The following is a 22500-nucleotide window of genomic DNA, read 5'->3' on the forward strand; positions in this document are numbered from 1 at the left end:
ATTAGAATTCTTGAATAGCCAGTGAAAAGTGGGGGCATCTGCACTTTTTTCAAATAATACAGCATTTAAATTGATTTATTTGTGTTGCAATGAATACTATCTAGCTGGAAGTTGTGGCTCTGTTTTTTTTCAGTTAATATTTGTCAGAATTCTTGAATAGCCAGTGATAAGTGGGGGTATCTGCACTTTATTTTCAAATAATACAGCATTTAAATATATTTATTTGTGTTGCATTGAATGCTATCTAGCTGAAAGTTGTGGATCTGTTTTTTTCAGTTAATGCTTGTTAGAATTCTTGAATAGCCAGTGATAAGTGGGGGTATCTGCATTTTTTCAAATAATACAGCATTTAAATTGATTTATTTGTGTTGCATTGAATACTATCTAGCTGGAAGTTGTGGCTCTTTTTTCAGTTAATGCTGGTTAGAATTCTTGAATAGCCAGTGATAAGTGGGGGTATCTGCACTTTTTTTTGAAAATAATACAGCATTTAAATTTATTTATTTGTGTTGCATTGAATACTATCTATCTGGAAGTTGTGGCTCTGTTTTTTCAGTTAATGCTTGTTAGAATTCTTGAATAGCCAGTGATAAGTGGGTTGGGGGTATCGGCACTTGTTTTCAAATAATACAGCATTTAAATTGATTTATTTGTGTTGCATTGAATACTATCTAGCTAGAAGTTGTGGCTCTGTTTTTTCAGTTAATGCTTGTTAGAATTCTTGAATAGCCAGTGATAAGTGGGGGTAGTTTACTTCATTGTGATTTGGTTTCAGCCTTATATAAGTGGTACATTTTGGATTATTTTCTGCTTAAACTCTGAGCTTTGGCCAGCTAAGACCTACGTGAAATCAAATCAACTGGACGTATAAGTGAATTTAAGTAAATCTTTATCTGCACTTTTTTCAAATAATACAGCATTTAAATTGATTTATTTGTATTGCACTGAATACTATCTAGCTGGAAGTTGTGGCTCTGTTTTTTCAGTTAATGCTTGTTGGAATTCTTGAATAGCCAGTGATAAGTGGGGGGGATCTGCACTTTTTTTTCAAATAATACAGCATTTAAATTGATTTATTTGTGTTGCATTGAATACTATCTAGCTGGAAGTTGTGGCTCTGTTTTTTCAGTTAATGCTTGTTAGAATTCTTGAATAGCCAGTGATACGTGGGGGTAGTTTACTTCATTGTTATTTGGTTTCTACCTTATATAAGTGGTACATTTTGGATTATTTTCTGCTTAAACTCTGAGCTTTGGCCAGCTAAGATGTACATGAAATCAAATCAACTGAATGCATAAGTGAATTTATGTAAACCTTTATCTGCATTTTTTTCAAATAATACAGCATTTAAATTGATTTATTTGTGTTGTATTGAATACTATCTAGCTGGAAGTTGTGGCTCTGTTTTTTCAGTTAATGCTTGTTAGAATTCTTGAATAGCCAGTGATAAGTGGGGGTATCTGCATTTTTTTTTCAAATAATACAGCATTTAAATTGATTTATTTGTGTTGCATTGAATACTATCTAGCTGGAAGTTGTGGCTCTGTTTTTTTCAGTTAATGCTTGTTAGAATTCTTGAATAGCCAGTGATAAGTGGGGGTATCTGCACTTTTTTCAAATAATACAGCATTTAAATTGATTTATTTGTGCTGCATTGAATACTATCTAGCTGGAAGTTGTGGCTCTGTTTTTTCAGTTAATGATTGTTAGAATTCCTGAATAGCCAGTGATAAGTGGGGGTAGTTTACTTCATTGTTATTCGGTTTCTGCCTTATATAAGTGGTACATTTTGGATTATTTTCTGCTTAAACTCTGAGCTTTGGCCAGCTAAGATGTACATGAAATCAAATTAACTGAATGTATAAGTGAATTTAAGTAAATCTTTATCTGCATTTTTTTCAAATAATACAGCATTTAAATTGATTTATTTGTGTTGTATTGAATACTATCTAGCTGGAAGTTGTGGCTCTTTTTTGAAAATAATACAGCATTTAAATTTATTTATTTGTGTTGCATTGAATACTATCTATCTGGAAGTCGTGGCTCTGTTTTTTCAGTTAGTTCCCCACCCACTCTCTCTGCTTTTGTTTTGTTCTTAATCTTGGTGGCTTTAAAACTGCCCACCTCTCTTGTAAATTTGCATTTGGATACTCCTCCTGGACCCATCTCATTTGCTCACTCCAAAAAAAATTGTACTTTTTTTCATCTGCTTTTACTGTATTTGTGCTTCTTCCTACTTTATTTTGCTTTTGCGTCATCTTAAAAGTACTCAGTTGTATTTATTACTGCTTGGTGTAACTATTATTCTAAGCCTTTTGGTTTAAGCACTTGTGCTTCAGACCAGTTGTTTTACATTAAGAAGGTTTGTGGTCTGCACTGTTGTGGGAGGACTCTGCCCTTCTGAGCTGGGAATTTCTGGGTAAAGGCTTATAGTGCCTGTATATTTGAACTGTTTCTTACTGAAATTGGTGTGCCTTGTTTGCTGTAGCATAGACTAGATCCAGGCCTGCTGAATCTAGCTTTGTTTGCATAACATGAGCATTAATCTAGGCCTTCTTAAAAGTATTCAATTGTATTTATTACTGCTTAGTAGTAATCTGATTAAAGTGCAGCTATCATTCTAAGGATTTTGGTTTAAGCACTTGGGCTTCAGACCGGTTGTTTTACATTAAGAAGGTTTGTGCTTTGCACTGCTGTGGCAGGACAGGTAGCTTACATCCTTCTAAGCTGGGAACTGTTGATTGAAGGCTCAGTGTCTGTTATTCTAAAAGTGGATTAGTTCTGGTTTAAGCACTTTGGCTTCAGGCCAGTTATTTTACATTAAGATGGTTCGTGGTCTGCACTCTTGTGGCAGAAGAGGCTGGACTCTGCCCTTCTGAGCTGGGAATTTCTGGTTAAAGGCTTATAGTGCCTGCATATTTGAACTGTTTCTTACTGAAATTGGTGCACCTTGTTTGCTTTAGCATAGACTAGATCCAGGCCAGCTGAATCTAGCTTTGTTTGTATAAATTGAGCACTAATCCAGGCCTTCTTTTTTGGAGAAGGTTCCCCTGCACCCTAGTGGCAGAAGTGTGCAGTTAGAACTTGTCTGATTGAAGACTACAGGAACAGGGCTCAGTTTCTGGGCTAATTTCTCTCTCTTTCATTTCCCTGCTGTAAAAACAGCGTTTGCACAGTTTTGCACGTCCAGGCAGCGCCGGTTAGCTAGGGATACATTTATCCCAGCTCCACCAAGTCTCCTCTTCAGTTTTTCCCTTGAAAGTAGTCTAACTCTCAACCTAAGCACTTAAAAAGCATCCTACAGTCCAGCACTTGCTCAGACCTAATAGCAAGCACTAATATACCCCAGCACTTGATTGCCCAGCAGGGCAAGGCTCATTATTCACCCCTCACCAACCAAGTGACTAAGCAGTTCACCCTACTATTCAGGCATGACCAAAGGGCAATTTCAGGTATACTCTTCAGTTCAGCTGATGAACCTGGGTATCCTGAGGCAATGTTACAACTGCCTCATGTACACAGACAACCCTCTCCTCCTACCACAAAACATTAACAAATGCAAGAGATGCAATTATATGGCTAAATTAGAGGCTAAGCTCTCTCCACCCAAGACTGGAACAGGCAGTCATGAAGAGAAGGTTAATACTTGCACCACACCTCCAGCCTCATATAGACATACTAAATCAGCACTGGCAAAAAATACACATAAATACATGAAATCATACTCAGAGGCTCTAAATAAAAACCTGCAAAAGCATCACAGACCTCCAAAGCAGACACCCAAAAAACCTGCACCTCCCGTCACAAACCAGACAACACATAAAACACAAAATCAGTGTGCCGCACAATCACCGCCCTTAAGGCGAAATAACATACCTAACACACTAGTAATAGGCAACTCTATAGTCAGGCACACTGACGTCCCACTCACTAGGCTGGACAAGGAGAAGGTTACTGTTAGCTGCCTGTCAGGAGCCAGAATCTGTCACATAACACAAGCACTGAGGTCACTCCAGAACAAGTACAAATATGACTTTGTCATTGTTCATGTTGGTGTAAATGACCTGAGACGTGCCTCCCTGGACTACATGAAAAGAGACATGGAAGAGCTCTCTGATCATGTAGCCCAGGCAGGTATGACCCTGACCCTGAGAAGCATCCTGCCCTCACCAAGAATGATACTGCAGTATAAAGAAAAAATGATCAATTTCAACAATTGGCTAAGGTTCTGGTGTCATTCAAAGGGAATCCAGTGTCTGTTAGCCTGGGACAACATGCTTGACAGGCCTCATTGCTTCACAAGAGACGGCTTGCACCTGTCCCCCCTAGGCTTTCGAATACCGGCCAAGGCTCTTGCTGCCCCCATAGTGCCTTTTTTAGGCAAGGCTCAAAAGTCAAACCCACCTCCATAAACAGCATAAATAAAAAATGAGGGTTATGCTACTCAACTCCAGGAGTTTAAATCTCAAAATGCACACACTCGAAGCACTCCTCAGTATGGAGAATTTTGACATCTGTGCAGTAACTGAAACCTGGTTCAAGACTCCACAGAGCACCCCAGCACTACCGGGCTACAACTCATAACACACATTCTGGCCACAGAACATAGACCAAAACACAAATGGAGGGGGTGTATCCATATTCATCAAGGATACCTGCACCTCCAGGTTAGTGGTGCAGCATGATACCTCCAAGATCATTCATGTGCAACTAACATCAGGCAAATTTGCAATGCAAATTGTGACCTGCTACAGATCACCCTCCATGATCCAGCACCACCACTCCGCCTTTCTGGAAACACTGGAAAACATGAAGGTCCTACCGAACACCCTGATATTGGGCAATTTCAATTACCCTACCGTTAACTGGGAAAACTACTCAAGTATAAACTCCCAGGTTCAGAGCTTCCTGGAATTTATCAACTCAAATGCCCTGGATCAGCTAGTAAACTCCCCTACCAGAGGTGGAAACATATTGGACCTGGTCATCACCAACATGGGCGACAGGTGTTCCACACCAGAAATCAACCCCTCACTGGTTAGATCAGACCATAAACTAATCACTCTGGATGTCCACACCACACCACCACCTCCAACCAAGGAAACCACAGTGAAAAACTTTTCTATAGCAAACTTCACCTTACTTAAGATAGAGGTGGTAAGTTTCACAGCCCCCATGCTAAAGGATAACAGTGTCCAAGATGCAGGAACCTTTACAAATGCACTCTATGAGCACCTACAAGGATGCGTGGATCATGTCATCCCTAGCAAAACCAAGACTCACTCCCCTAAGAGAAGGAAACCCATCTGGTGGACCCCTGCCATAAACAGGCTATACAATAGAAGGAGGAAACTAGTTCAGAAAAAAAACAAATCCCAACAAGGAAAGTATCAGTAAAAAACTAAGGTCCCTCATAAAATCCTCCAAGGCTAACTTTGAAAGAAAAATATCCAAGGATTTGAAAGATAACCACAAAGCCTTCTTTAGCTATGTCAAGAATCTAAGTGGCAACTTGTAGATATGCTCTGAGCTAGTACAAAATAGCACAAAATATACTGAACCCACTGATATTGCCAACATCTTGGCAGATAGATTCAGTGCAAACATCACCCCCCTCTCACCCCCAAAAGGGCCCACAACAATACTGGAAAAAGTGTAGTGTCCCGGAAATCACAGACGCAAAGGTAAAAACAGTCCTTTCAAAAGCCAAAAGCATAGCGTCAATGGGGCCAGATGGTGTCCCAGGCTGCGTCTTGCACGAACTACAGAACGAACTAACCCCCCACCGAAACACACTATTCAACCTCAGCCTCTCCAAAGGCTACATGCCCATATAATGGTGCACAGCAACGGTTATTTTGCTCCAAAGGAGGGGGCCACAAATTACCCTGGTAACTATCGCCCCATAAGCCTGACTAGCCTGGTCTGCATGGCTATGGAGTGCATCATCATGGAACTCATTAACAAAGACAGTGGGAACATCCAAACACTTGACCCAACCCAGTTCAGCTTTGTTAAGGGCAGATCATGCCTACTAAACCTGGTTGACTTCTTCAAGACAGTCACCAAGGCCATAGATGAGGGGAAGGTAGTTCACTCAGCCTACCTTGACCTCGCCAAGGCTTTTGACACCATTACCCACTCGGGAATTATAGAAAAACTCACCAGCCTGAACATAATCCTTTACGTCATGAGATGGGTTGCCAACTGGCTTACAGACAGAACTCACACGGTAAGAACAGCAGGCTCCAGGTCCGACTCTAAACTGGTCACAAGTGGTGTCCCACAAGGCTCGGTCCTGGGACCCCTACTGTTCAGCATATACTTCTCAGAAGTACAGGCAAACACAGGAGGACTATGGCTAACCAAGTTCGCTGATGACTGCAAACTGGGGAGCCATAATTGACTCTCCAGCTAACACGGACATTCTCCAAAAGGGCCTTACTGAGACGGACACCTGGTGTCAAAGTCATGGTCTCAAGCTAAATGCCAAAAAATGCATAGTCATCCCGTTTGGGAAAAACAAAACACTCATGAATAGGTGGCAGCCCCCTTAATACAAGAGAGATAATAAGAGATCTGGGGACCCAGGTAGATAGTAATCTCTCCTTTGACAATTGTATTGCCAAAGTAGTTAGGAAATCCTTCTATGTAGCACATCTAATTACTAAAGGGTTCACATCTAGAAATAAAGAGGTTATAGTGCCCCTCTACTCATCCCTCATCAGACCCATCATAGAGTACAATGCCCCATTTGGGATGTACCTCACAAGACACTTCCAACAGCTGGAAAGACCACAAAAGTACCTCACCAAGAGGATTACTGGTCTCAAACATATGTCCTATGCAGCCCGACTGGAAAAACTCCAGCTGTACTCAGTGGCATATCACTTACTCAGAGGTGATCTCTGCCTGACGTACAAAGCCATGTCCAACTCAGAATTGATGGACATGCTCCACCTAAAGAAATCCAAGTCACTGTGAGCCACTCTCTCTAGTGAGCTAAACCTCGCCACAGCAATAAATAGAACATGCTGGAGGGATAGATTCCTGTCACAGAGACTCCCCATGCTTTGGAACAAAATTCCTGACTGCATTAGGCAGAGCCCCTCACTAACACTCTTCAAGAGAAACCTTGACGAGTGGATGGGTAACAGAAAATACACCCCTGGGATCACTTCATTGGCTCTGCTTGACAGAGACTCAGTTAATTAATCAATGAGGTGGCAAAAGCTGACACACTCTGGCTGGGCTTATAAATGCCCTCGGGCAGATAGCCTAGTACCTACCTATGAACCTATGAACATATATGTGAAACATATATGTAACTGACTGTAGTACTTGGTCTATAATAATGGGATAGATGATGTGGAAAGATTTATATGTGCCATCAAGACTTGTTGTAATGATGTCCTCCTGAACAACTGCTATGGACATAGCATCTGGCCCTGTGGGCAGTGGGCCATACCTGTCGGCATCTGGCCCTGTGGGCAGTGGGCCATACCTGTCAACTGTGCAGATCAGCACTGAATGACAAGATGTAAGCCATCATAGTGTGTGTTCTGTACCTCAAGACATGTATATTAGTGTGGCAAATAGCTGGTGGTGGAAGTAATGAAGTTATGATAGACGCATAAGTTTCAGACCCCACCACCTGCAGGACAGTCATGTTAACATGAAATGTATCATGCACAAACATCATAGGTTTGTAATAGGCTTACCTGCAATCTGTCCCTATATATACCCCCCCCCCACCAATGTCAGGCTGTGTCCACATGTGACACCCTTCTGTTTTGCAGCAAGGCAGAAGAGTGCAGCTGTGGAGGAACGAGATTTAGAGAGTGTGGACCTGATGTCTGAATGCACTCCACATATATATATATATATATATATATATATATATATATGTATATAGACGTATGTCTACAGATATACAGACACGCAGACACACACACACACACACACACACACACACACACACACACATATATATATATATATATATATATATATATATATATATACATGCACGTGTATGTCTACATATATGCAAACACACAGACACACACACACACACACACACACACACACATATATATATATATATATATATGCATATATATAGATATATATATATATATATATATATATATATATATATATATATATATATATATATATATATATAAAAATACATTTCCCCTACTGTTGAATGACTGTGCTGCACGATATGTTTGAGAAAACATCACACATCTATACACATATATATATATATATATATATATATATATATATATATATATATATATATACACACACAGTTGTAAGAGTGTGCAAACTGGACAGTTATGTCTGGTGTGAAATCCATGTTGGGAACACATTACCCTTGTTTGTGAAGATGAGATTGGTATGTTGGGGAAGAATAGTAGGTATATTTGGGGAGGTAGGTTGGGTTGGAAGACAGACAAGACAGCATACAGGGGCAGTATATGACAAATGTGGTGGGTAAACACTTTGGATGGAGAGTGGTGTTTGGAAAGTGGAAGCCCATGAGCCCCCAAATGGAAACAGTGGGACCAAGGTCCCCACCCATGGGCAGTCACAACTTCAACTTCACGGCCCTGAAGGTGGCTGAGCTGGGGGCTGAGCAGAAGGAGCATGTGGACCCTGTAATTGTGTACCGAGGGCCTCAAGGTGGTGTAGCCTATCCCCCAAGTCTCTGTGGAACTCCGTATGCACCAGACCCTGGACCTGACTTCAGGTGACAGGATCCTGTAGGTGTGTGCTCCTGGGGTGGAAACGAACACCATCCCCTGAGGTGGTTCCACCTGAAGGTAGTTCAGGACCAGCAGATGATGAGGTCCCAGGGTGGGTTCCAGATGTGCTGTGGCCTGGTAACATGGAAAGATGAGGTGGGAGAGGTGGTTCAGCTGGGAACAGGCTTCCCAAATATGTTATTGTGTCACAGTTATAGAACATATGTGGGTAGTAATAGCCCACACAATCCAGGCTTACATCTAACAGCATGCATAGATATCCCCATTACACAAAGCACCAGATTTGGAGCAGTCACATAGCAAACAAAAAACATGCATATACGGAACCATAGTGGCCCTTAAAATGGCATGCAGCTGACATTGTTAGCAACAGGGCAGCAATGATAGTGTTTCAACATGGAACATGACTAGAAACACATTGTAATATTTGTTGTGCAATACAATATATGTCTCAACAGTAGGTTTGCTATAAACATACCCGATGAGTTGTGTGTTCAGATTATTGTTGCAGATATGGTAGGGGGGCAGAGATGTCAATTAACAACTATTATATCCTTGCAGTATGAGCTCCTCAGACCTTTTTTCTTCTTTATGTCTTTCAGGAACCATGTCTAGAGAGCGGCTGCCAGTTTATTCCCCCAGGAAAATGATGTGATTATCAACTACCTGGTGCAGCACCACCACACCCTCTTTGGCCATGCAGCCCATGATCTGCAGGAGAGGACTGCCCTGTGGAACAAGTTCATCCACAGGGTAAACAATGTCAGCCTGCATAACCTCAGTTATGAGCAGGTCCAACATCGGTGCACTGACTTCATCCGCCATGCCAGTCAGTGTGCTGCTGCTGTTAGGAGGGACCAGCTCACCACGGGGGGGGGGGTCATGCCATCCAGACCCCCAACACATGCTGAAGAGCTCCTCACCAGCCTCGGGGCACCTGCCTGCCAGCAAAGCCAAGACCCAGGTGATAGCATTGTGGAGGTGGGTGCTACCCACACAATGGACGGGAAGCGTGCAGGTAAGGCCACAGGGCACATCAGTAGACCACTGCTGCTTATCCATCTGCATCTGTAAAGTTTCATCATGCATATATGAGATAAAATATATATAGTCTGTTGCTGCAGTGTAGTAATGAACAGATCTGCAAAATCTGTAGTATTGTGGGTTTGTACTGTTTATGTACTGAAATTCGCTCCCACCCTGTACCAATGCCACAGGTGTGGCTACTGACATCACATCTCTCACACAACTATGTAGGTCCCTCTGGTATACCTCTGGGGCAGCCTGTAGCTGGTGAGTGTGGTGTTGTTTGTTCAGGTTTGCCAATACACTGGCCATGTTATGGCCATGGTATTTGCCATGCACACATTTAACACACCTACCCATAATGCATGCTGTACATGTTTACTTATTGTTGCTGTTAACTGCACTGCACCACAGTGGTCATCATGGTGGCATATCTGAAAGGTATGTAAGAGTCCTGCAATATAACTAACAACCTGTCATTGCAAGATGTGTACACAGAGATGGAACATAATGGTGGGACAAATGGCCTACAGTAGGAACATGTCTGAAACATCACCCTTATACAGTACTACAACAGTGTATATACCACTATTACGATGGCAACTGTTACATATCTACACAATGGCATATCACTATACCACATTCCACAACCCTTACAACCTGTAATATGATCCTAACATGAGCAATGAATATGTAATATGGAATCCTATGTTAGGACAGCAAATATGGGGAATACATACCTTAACAAACACTGGAAGCATGTGTGTGCACACACTCCAAATAATGTATTGTGGAAGCAGCTTTTGAGGCACTGACAGCACTCACTCTTCATGAGTATGCACCTTCTATCAAGTACAGGTCCTCAATGTCACACCAAGACGTGGTCTGCTGTCCAAGACGTATGTCCATCACATTTGCCCACTCACCTGCAACAGAGGCAGTCGTGGCTTGCACACATCTTACAAGCCATGGAATGGATCCCATATCCAACAGATAGCATGCAGGAGTGGGACATGTAGCCTTACCTCACCATTGCATATACCATGGCAAACAGTGAAGACAGTCATGTATGTGACGAGGAAGTATGGGGAGAACATTAATGTAGAAAATAAACAGATGGCCATCCAAGACAGATGACGGCACATGTTGCAAACTGGTCATGGAGGCTGCCTAGAAACATGCCACAACACTGAGGGAGTTGCAGGAATGTCTAGCAAGTACTGGCTGTGCAGTACCTGTGTCGACAATCACCTGGACTCTGCGTAAGTGTGGCTTATGGGTTAGGGTAATCATATAGGACAGTTGTTCCACAGGAAACATCAGCCAGGGCTCTCTACAGGTAGCATATGCATAACATCAAAAGTCCCCAAAATGCATGTGTTGCAATGTGTAATGCTGTACCAAGACCAAGTTTGAAACCTACAGACAGTATCAATTAAGATACATGTGCTGCACAATCAACACCTTACTCCACCTCAGGCCCACCATCCCCATCTGTACCTTGCTGGTGCCAGTCTACACTTGTATGTTTGCTGTTCATTAGCAGGGACTAGGCCGGTGCACATGGTGTTCTGAATTTGGGACACTGCAAAATGACACTCATGTGTGGCCCATAGTTGTAAAGCATCTGCAAAAAGGCTGAGGATGGGGAGGGGTGTCATCCTGAAACACAATAGTGAACTGAAGCAGACATCCAAAGCTCACTAAGAATGGCTGTATCCGCACACAGTCAAGGTCATGAATTGTGGCAGACATAACCCTGACTCCACAGCAATAGTGAAGGCACAGTGAGACCTCCAAAGGCTGTGCACATGAGTTGACCTTGCAATCTTGCAGAATTGGAGGACATTTGCAGGGCAGAGTGACCAAATACTGGCAAGTGCAGATGGGCCATGCTAGTATACCCCTTCCAGGAATAGTGGCTGCTGTAGTACACTTAACAGTTGATGGAACAAACCATCATGTTAAGGGTGTACACACTTATGCACCCACATATTGTATGCATCTCAGTCAGCATCTGCACAACTAACACATTTGTTTGATACTGCATTTGATTGCACAGGTCATATGCCACATATCAGGTTTGTGTAATGTTAACATATGAAGTATTGTAGCCCTATGGCATATCAGGGAAGAGGGTGCCATGTCAGTAAGGGTGTGTAAACTCCTCATAGCCACAGTAAATTTTGAATGTTGTCAGTGTAATTGTATTTTATTGCTCATACATGCACCGCTGATGATGAGATCTGCAAATCAGATATTAGGCATTCACTATTGACATCTGTCCACATATCATCCCAGGTATGTGTCGGACAAACACATAGGGGCTGTGAGCAGCAGAGCAAACATAAGTGCCACACATATACACATTCAGCAATGGTGTGTACACCTGTGAGGTATGGTGCAGAGTACATGCCAGGGTGCTGAACAGGCGCACAGCAATACTGTGTACATGGGTGTTGTGTGTTCCAGGGGAAGGGGCATCACCTACTAACACAACTAATGCATCACAGAGATGTATAATGTTGGTAATAGGGATTGACTATAGCTGCAGTGCATGCTGTTGAGTGCCATATTTCATGCATGTTGACAGATGGGTAATGAGAACTCTGTGTGTAATATCTTTGTGCAACCTCACCTGTAAGTGTGTGTGTGTGTGTGTGTGTGTGTGTGTGTGTGTGTGTGTGTGTGTGTGTGTGTGTGTGTGTGTGTGTGTACAGTTAAGCAATGATGTACAGGTCTTAAAGTGCATTTCTTGTTTTCCCCTCACAGGTGGAGAGGCGGGTCAGGGTCCCTCCTTCAGGCAAACTGATGTTAGTGTGAATACAGACTCTGACAATGATGATAGGCATGATGAGGCACAGGCAGGGTTGTCAGGGGCTGAAGCTGTGCCATCAGTTGATATCCCACTGTTATCTACCCCATCCCCGCACACAGTCACATTGCTTATACATACAGCATCACCAGTGGCCATAGATGAGGGACAGTTGGTGGGTGGTGGCATGGGACAGAACAGTGTGGTGACTATGGCAAGTGTGTCTGGACACAGCAGCTGTAGCTGGATGCCCAGCAAGGTACCACACAGGCAGATGTACAGGGGTGCTCGTAGGAGGGCTGCTGGTCATCATGCCCCTGGCAGAAGTGCCACAGCTGGTGTCACCAGATGCATGTTTTAGGCCATCATGGAGGTGTAGGCATGTATGGAACGTTATACCAGACAGGGTCTGAGGCCACAGAGTGATACTCATTCTGCTGTTATTGACAACATCCATGATCTTGCAGGTGCCCACCATTATTTTGCAGAGGTCCTGGATAGACGGTTGGGTGAGATGGTGGGAATCCTCGACCGTGCAATGTCTGTGCTTGAGCATATGGTGGGAGTAGTGTGACAGCCACGTGGATGTAAGTCAGCAACACCAACAGGTGGAGGTCGACGTGGACGTGCAACAAGTCAGAGCTGTTCCCGTAGTGGCAGTACCAGCACCAGCACTGCAGTGGGTCATTGTCCACACCACAACATAGCAGGCCACATGCACGTGGCCCTGGTCAGTCCTAAGAGGGATCCGGATCCATCGGACATATGTCATCATCAGGGGAGAGTACCATATCTGGCCTTGTACCTGGTAGTGCCCGTGGAATCCATGACAGGCACAGTTCTGATGTCCATGGCCAGAGATGGTGAACTGCACTCCCAGCCAGGTATGGTCTGCAGCTGTCTAACAAACCCCTGTATAGGGCAGCCACATGGCAGAACTGTGTGTATGCATACATACACACATCACCAATACAGCTAGGGCAACCCCATACCTACACACACCACATCTGCACAGCCCAATTAATAATGAAACCCCTTAACACACACACATACACACACATGATGTCAACCAAACGGCTCAGCCTAGGTCTTTGTCAAACCCACAATACACTCTGTGCATATGATGATACCTGTTCCACATCCCTGTCATCCATAACATCGATGCAGGGACAAGCTAATATGGTTCTGATGCACAGAATGACTGTACTAAGGTGTACCAATGTAATGCTGTGCAACATGTTTTCAGCACTAAAGTGTAATGCTTACATGTCAGGATGTGTAGCTGTCCAGCCATAATGCATTGTAGCTGTTATTAACACTGACTGATTGTGGTCTCCATAATATATTCCATTTTTGTTGTAGGTGTCTATGTGTCAGCAGGATGTTGGTCTGCTGTTGTTTCCTACAAGGGGCATGGCACTGTGGTGACATCTTGACTGTGCCATATCTTGGGTACAGCTGAACACAAGTCACAGGTCTGCATAACAGTTACTGCATGTGCCACATGCCTGATAGGTCTGAGGGGTGTATACAGGTGAGTGCATGGTGGCTGATGTCAGCACCCCTTCTACAGTGGACAATGGTAAGTGTACTGGGTGGTACACACCACATGTTTGTGTATAACACACACACACACACACACACACACACACACACACACACACACACACACACACACAGAGGCTTTGGTGTTGATGCAGTACACAGAAAATACTGTACACATGGATGTATGTACTTTTGAAGGGAACCCATTTTAGCCTATGTAATTCCACCAAGGTAGAATAGGCACAGCATCACATTTGGAAATAATCAGTCTGCTAGTTTAATGTCATTGACGATGGTACTGGCAGGGTATATGACCCCTTCCACAATGTAGTGCAATCCTTGACTTGGTAAACATAGGTGTGCTGGTGTGGGTGGCACAGCCCAACCCTTTGGAGGGTGTGGGGTTGTGTAGAACTGCAGATAATGTGATTGACAACTACTTAACCTGTTAACATAAACTGTACAGTATTACAGCGGACTAAGCGGGGGGATACACACAACAATAAAGTACAGTTTTGTACACTTACCATAACTGTAGATGTTCAAGTGTGTTCACTGTTGCAGTCATCACACTTGGGTTATCTGTCTGCAGGTAGCACTCAGTCGGCCCAAATACCAGAGTCTTGAGATTTCTGTGTCGGATGTTGTCATCTCTTCCATGAAGTCAGGTCGTCAGGGATATAAAACATGCAGCCAATGTCATTACATCGGTTTTTCTTGCCCCAGATGTCAGGAGCCCCCAAAATAGGAAGCAATTACATGGTGTGGATCACCTCCAGTAAAAAGTAAATACCATTGCCATAAGATATGGCCAAAAAAGAGGATAGATAGAAAGTATAGAAAAGTCAGGGGGCTGAAGGGAGGGTAACCAGGATTGCAACAGTGAATACACTCAAACAACTACATTTATGGTAAGTATGCACAACTGTACTATGTTCTTCATGTTTCACTGTTGCAGTCATCACATTTGGGTTGATTCCCAAAGCTGAGGAAGGGTGGAGGCAGTCAAGAAGTATTAGGGCTGGCTAGCAGGCCTTTTAAGACTGCTGCAGCAAATCCAGCTCTGGAATTAGAAAAGATAGGTAAGTGGTAATGCTTGGTGAAGGTGTGTACTGAACTCCAGGTTGCAGCTTCCTGGATGTCCCTGGTAGGGACTCCCCTGAGAAATGCTGTAGAGGTTGAGGTAGCCCTAGTGGAATGGGTTCTGATCCCCTGTGGGGTATGTTTTCCATGGTGCTTGTAGCAGAAATGGATGCAGTGTGCTATCCATTTGGAGATGGTCTGCTTTGATATGGCCATTCCCTCTGCCCCTGTAGCAAAGATGACTAGCAGCTGGTCAGATTTTTCTGAACGGTTTAGTCCTATCAAGGTAGAACCTAAGCTGTCTGTACATGTCCAAGGAGTGCAGAATCCTTTCCCCTTTATTCTGAGGATTAGGAAAAAAGGTTGGTAAATGGATGGATTGGTTTAAAGCCTCACTGGATACCACCTTGGGCATAAATGATGGGTTAGTCCTGAGGGAAACCCTGTCTGCACGGAAGATAATGAAGAGTTCCACAGCCATAAGGGCCTGTAACTCAGACACTCTTCTTGTTGAGGTGATGACTAGAAGTAGGGCTGTTTTCCAAGACAGGAATTTTAACTCTGCTGTAGCAGTAGGCTCAAAAGGGAGAAGAGTAAGCTTCTCTAGTACAAAGTTAAGGTCCCAGGCAGGAGTGGGAGCTCCCCTCAGGGGTCTTAGATTGTTAGCTCCTCTCAGGAACTGTTTGACCAGAGGATGAGAGAAGAAGGGTGGCTCAGTATTGTAATGAGTTGAGATGGCAGAAGCATGAATCTTAATGGAAGTGAAGGATAGGCCTTTGTGGAGCAGTTCTACTAGATAATTTAGGATTTGAGGTAAGGTGGGCATGGCTGTGTCCTTTTCCCCAAGACTGGCTCCAAGAACAGTATCTTTTCCACTTTTCTGAATAGGATTTCCTAGTACTAGGCCTTCTGGCCTCAAGGATGACAGCCAGCACCTGTTTGCTGAGGGTTGCTGGTGATGAATTCAGGGAATAAGCCAGGCTGCTAGGTTCAGGGTTTCCAGCTGAGGATGCAAAATCTGGCCCTTCTGCTGGGACAGCAGAGAGGGGGTCTGATGCAGGTACCAGTTTGGCAGTGTTGTCAGACTGCGTAAAAAAAAAATGGGTACCAGTGCTGGCGTGGCCAGTCTGGTGCAATAAGGACTGTCCTTGGCCTGTCCTGTTTGATCTTGAATAGTACTTTCAAGAGGAGGGGCAGAGGGGGAAAGGCATAGATTGAGACATTTTCCCATGTAAAGGATAGGGCATCCACTTTCCATGTTTGGCTGTGGGGAGTTCTGGTGCAAAATTTTCTCAATTGATGGTTTTGGGGGGAAACAAAGAGGTCCACCTCTGGAGTCTCCCACCTGTGGATTAGAAGCTTGAATGAATTGGGTTCCAGTTTCCACTCATGCAGGTCCATTAGATTTCTGCTTAAGTCATCTGCCAGCGAATGTTGTTTGCCTGGCAGGAATTGAGCTTGCAGGTGCACTTGGTTGCTCAAGGCTGTGTTCCACAGAGCCATGGCTAACCTGCAGAGTGGGTAGGAATGAATTCCCCCCTGCTTGTTTATGTACCACATGACTGTGGTGGTGTCTGTCTTTTTCAAGAGTTGTCCTGGAAGAAACAGGTATTTGAAGGCTATCAGTGCATTCTGTACAGCTAACATTTCTTTTTGATTGACATGCAGGTGCATTTGTCCTGGGCTCCATTTGCCTTGAATGCATTTGCCTGCTATGTGAGCCCCCCATGCATAGTCTGATGCATCTGTTGTCAGGGTTTGGGCAGCGGAGGGGGGGGGGTTGAGAGAATGGGAGCCCCTTGTTGTGGTTGTAGGCCTCTGCCCATCAAAGGAACTCTGTCCTTAGGCAAGGAATGATCGGAATCACTGTTTCCAAGTCCTGAGAATGATGACACCAGAGACATTTTAAGTACCATTGAAGTCTCCTCATATGCAGTCTTGCATATGGAATTAGGAGAATGCATGAGGCCATGAACCCTAGGGCTTGCAGTATTTTCCTTAAGATAGCTGGGTTTGGGTGGCCAGTAGTTTGAAGTAATTTATCAAATAAACCTGCTTTTCTGGAGTGAGGAATGCCATCTGGGAAGTAATGTCCAAGCTTGCTCCCAGGAATACAATTGTTTGGCTGGGTATCAGATGTGATTTCTTTTCATTGATGATATACCCTAGAGAAGTTAGGAGTCTCTTTACAGATGTCAGGTGCTGAAGTAGCAATTCCTGACTGTCCGCCTGAATCCGGCAATTGTCCAAGTATGGGTAAATTTAAATGTTTCTCTGCCTGCAGTATGCAATGGCTGGAGCCGGGCACTTTGTGAATACCCTGGGTGCAGTAGATAAGCCAAAGGGAAGTGCAGAGAACTGATAGTGCATAGTGCCTGCCCTGAAATGTAGATATTTCCTGCAAGATTCCCTTATGGGGATATGCAGGTAAGCTTCTTTTAAGTCTAGGGTGACCAGCCAAGAGTCCTTGGCTAGCATAGGCAGCAGCTGTTGGAGTGTAAGCATTTTGAACTTTGGTACCACTAGGAATATTTTGCGAATTGACAGATTCAGGATAGGTCACCAAGAGTTTTATTTTCTGGGCACTAGAAACAGTCTGGAGTAGAAACCCTGTCCCCTTTGCTTTGTTGGAACAGGTTGAATAGCCCTGATACTGAGAAGAGAAAGTACTTGCGTTTGGGGCTCTGCCCACTGGTTTGGGGGAAGGTCTGGCAATCCGCTTGGAGTTGGCAGTGAATGGAAGTAGAATCTGTATCCTTGGGACACAATGTTTAAGACCCAATGGTCCTGGGTAATGTATTCCCAGTTTTTTGCATTCCGGGTGAGTTTTCCTCCTAGGGGTGAAAGCACTTAGGCATGGCTGGGAAGGATGCAGAAGTCCTTGTGAACCTTTTCCATAACAGGGTGGCTTACCACTCCCTGTTTTTGAGATGGGAGCGCTCCATTGTTTAGATCTGTGCATAACCTGAGACTGTAGTCTTTGTGATCTGTTGCCCCTGGGTTTGGACTGAGAAGGCCTGGGAAAGACTGGAAAGGACCAGTTCTTTGAAGGCCAATGCCTACTGAATCTAGGTGGCTGTACCTGTAAGAAATCTTTAACAGTTTGCATAAATTTAGCTTTTTCCTCCATCTTTTTAAGAACTTCTTCTGCTTTTGTGCCAGACAAACATTCTTGATTTAATGGAGCATCTAGTCCCTTTACTTAGACATGGTCTGGCAAGATTTGTTCCTTCAGCCAAGCATGCCTTCTCAGAACAGACCCAGTGACAGCAGCCCTGCAAGATGCTTTTAAGGCATCAAAACAACACTGCAAGGTATGTTTACCAACTTGGTTAGCAGAATGCATTAACTCTTGTAGATCTTTATTTTCTGCACAATCGGGAAACAACATTTTTTGTTGAATTAGTTCCATAATATGCTGCTGGTACTTCAACATGTGAAACTGGCAATTTAAAGCCCTGATGGCAAGAGTTGCAGAGGTATATACCTTCCTACCCCATCTGTCTAAAGCCCTAGAATCCCTGTCCAAAGTGGTAGGGTTTTTGGCTGTGGTAGCCTTAATACCTTTAGGTTCCTGGGAAATGGTTTCTGGATCCGCAGTAGGATTTTTACTGAGAAATTTGTGAGAGTCAGGTACTCTGTAGTACCTGTCAGGCTTTCTAGGAGCTGGAGGTAAAGTATCAGGGGTAAGACTTGATTCCATGAAGACATCATCTACAATATCTAGGACAGGGGGCATAGCTAGAGGCCTGTGCTGAGGCAAGTCTAAAAATTCCCTGAGACTCTTTTTTGACTGAGGGTACTCCTGGCATTCCCAGTGGAAATGCTCTCTTAGAGTATGCAAGGTTTAATTGAAAGAAAAGTCCTCTGGAGGGGAGGCAATGGGAATGTAATCCTCTGCATCTGAATCCTCATAGGTTGATATGTCCTGGTAATCAGAGGGGTCAGAGTCATCAGACTCATGGTTTGTAGAATCAGAAGGAAAATCAATTCTTTGTCTTTTAGAGGGGGAAGGGTGGCTTCCCCTAATTAAAGTAATAAGGTCTTCAGCCATTCTACGCCTTTGTTTCTGAGGCATGGGAGCTTGACAATGCGCTTTTGTTGTCGGTTTCCTAGGTGTAGTGCGAACTCTGGGCCTGAGAAATTTGGTAGTTTTAGTCAAGAATGAAGAAGTTGGTGTAATACGAACATCGGAAGCCTGAATACACTCTCAGAAGCCGGTGGCTGCACAGCAACTCCAGACCCATCCAAGGTAGAGACATCTGCAGGTTCCATAGTCGAAGATGCATCTTGTGGCATACCGTACTCTGAATGGGTCTCAGTAAAGGCCTGCAGATCTGTAGAAGTGGGTATCAGGGGCTGTAAAAGCGCCTCACTAAGTACCGGTGGACTGGCGACTAGCTTAATGGAAGCTTCGTTGGCAGTTTTGGACCTATGCAGTCTGTTTCTGTCTTTATCCTTACATTTATTTTGGAAGATCGGTAGTCAGATGGCTTAACAAAGCCATTTTGGAATATGGAGAAAGAGAGCAAAAGAATTTAGCGACAAAGATAGCTCAATGATGAATAGTTAAGGCATTGAACAAGGCACAAAACCAACACTAAGGAGTGTCGTGGTCTGGGCCTAAACAAGTGATGCAGTAAGAATGAAAATCTCTGTGAGGTTCATAGGTTCATAGGTAGGTACTAGGCTATCTGCCCAAAGGCATTTATAAGCCTAGCCGGAATGTGTTGGCTTTTGCTGCCTCCTTAGATTAGTTCCCTGTGCCTCTGTCCAGCAGACCCAGTGAAGTGATCCCCGGGGTAAACTTCCTGTTTCCCATCCACTCGGCTAGGTTTCTCTTGAAGAGTGTTAGTGAGGAGCTCTGCCTAATGTAGATTGGAATCTTGTTCCAGAGCATGGGAAGTCTCTGGGACAGGAATCTATCCCTCCAGCATGTCCTATTTATTGTTGTGGTGAGGTTTAAATCCCTAGAGCATGTGGCTCGAGGGGATATGGTTTTCTTTAGGTGGAGCATGTCCATCAATTCTGGGTTGGACATGGCCTTGTATGTCAGGCAGAGATCACCTCTGAGTAGGCGATATGCAACCAAGTACAGCTGAAGTTTCTTCAATCGAGCTGCATAGGGCATCTGTTTGAGGCCAGTGATCCTCTTGGTGAGGTACTTCTGTAGTCTTTCCAGCTGTTGCAGGTGTCTTGTAAGGTACATCCCAAATGGGGCATTGTACTCTATCATGGGTCTGATGAGTGATGTGCAGAGGGGCACAATGACCCCTTTTGATCTGGATGCAAACCCTTTTGTGATTAGGTGGGCCACATATGAGGATTTTCTAACCACTTTGGCAATGTGATTATCAAAGGAGAGATTACTATCTACTTGGGTCCCCAGATCCCTTATTTCGACTTCCGTATTTAGGGGGTTACCACCTATGTGGTAGTTTGTGGGTACTTTGTTTTTTCCAAAGGGGATGACTATGCACTTTTTGGCATTTAGCTTGAGGCCATGGTTTTGACACCAGGTATCTGTCGCAGTGAGACCCATTTGGAGGATATCTGTGTCAGCCGGAGAGTCAATTATAGCCCCTAGTTTGCAGTCGTCTGTGAATTTGGTCAGCCATAGTCCTCCTGTGCTTGTCTGTACCTCTGAGAACTATATGCCAAACAGGAGGGGTCCTAGGACTGAGCACTGGAGAACACCACTTGCAACCGGTTTAGAGTCAGACCCAGCTCCCACAACTCTAACCATGTGGGTTCTGTCTGTGAGCCAGTTGGCACCCCATCTCGTGACAGGGGTTTATGTTCAGGCTGGTGAGCCTGTGTATAATACCAGAATGGGGAATGGTGTCGAAGGCCTTTGCAAGGTCTACATAGGCTGTGTGGACCACCTTTCCCTTATCTATAGCCTTGGAAACTGTCTCAAAGAAGTCCACCAGGTTTAGGAGGCATGATCTGCCCTTAACAAAGCCTAACTGGGTAGGGTCCAGTGTTTGGAGGTTCCCAATGTCTTTGTTAATGAGATCCATGATGATGCACTCCATAGCCTTGCAGACCAAGCAAGTCAGGCTTATAGGGCGATAGTTCCCAGGGTCTGTTGTGGCTCCACCTTTGTGGAGCAGAATAACCGTTGCTGTGCACCACTCTATAGGCACATAGCCTGTGGAGAGGCTGATTTTCAACAGTGTGTTTAGGTGAGGGTTTTGTTCATCTTTGAGCTCGTGTAAGAAGCAGCCTGGGACACCATCCAGTCCCACTGATGCTGTGTTTTTGACTTTGGAGAGGGCTGTTTTAACCTGAGTGTCTGTGATTTCAGGGGTACTACATTCTACTGGTATGGTTATGGACCCTTTTGGGGGTGAGAGGGAGTGAAGTTTGCACTGAATCTGTCTGCCAGGATGTTGGCGATATCAGTCGGTTCAGTGTATTTTGTGCCATTCTGCACTAACTTCAAGCAGATCTGGGAATTGCCACTTAGATTCTTGACATAGCTAAAAAATGCCTTGTGGTTTTCTTTGGAGTCCTTGGCAATTTTTCTTTCAAAGCTAGCCTTAGATGATATTATGAGGGATCATAGTTTCTTGCTGATACTGATCAGGGTTGCCTTCCCCTCTTGGGATTTTACTTTTTTCTGTACTAGTTTCCTCCTTCTATTGTATAGCTTGTTTATGGCAGGGGTCCACCAGACAGGTTTCCTTTTCTTGGAGGAGTGATTCTTGGTTTTGCTTGGGCTAGCATGATCCATGCATTCTTGTAGGTGCCCATAGAGTGCATTAATAAAGGATTTTGCAGCTTGGGCAGCATTATCCTTTAGCATGGGGGGTTTGAAACTTTCCACCTCAGTCTTAAGTAACGTGAAGTTTGCTTTTGAAAAGTGTAGCATTACCCTCAGTTTTTTGTTACTTGTGCTATTTACGGCAGTGGGTTTGTCTTTTGAGCCTTGCCTAAAAAAGGCACTATAGGGGTGGCAAGAGCCTTGGCCAGTATTTGAAAGCCTAAGGGTGACAGGTGCACCCCGTCTCTAGTAAGGTATTTGCTTTCCACAGGTAAGACAATTGTTAACTTTTTCTGACATCGGTTAGAGCAAGAAAAAAGGATCCCCAATGGGGTACTTAGCTTTAGAAGACTTCAGGTTTGAAACTCGAAAAATGAAATATCAGGTAAAGGCCGACCGGCACTTGTGAACTGCTTCTGCTTTGGACTCCTAAGAAAAGCTGATGTAATGGCATCGGCTGCATGTTTTATACCCTTGATGACCTG

Source organism: Protopterus annectens, chromosome 2.part0 (genome assembly GCF_019279795.1).
Source record: "Protopterus annectens isolate FY-2018-M chromosome 2.part0, PAN1.0, whole genome shotgun sequence".
Lineage (NCBI taxonomy): Eukaryota > Metazoa > Chordata > Ceratodontiformes > Protopteridae > Protopterus > Protopterus annectens.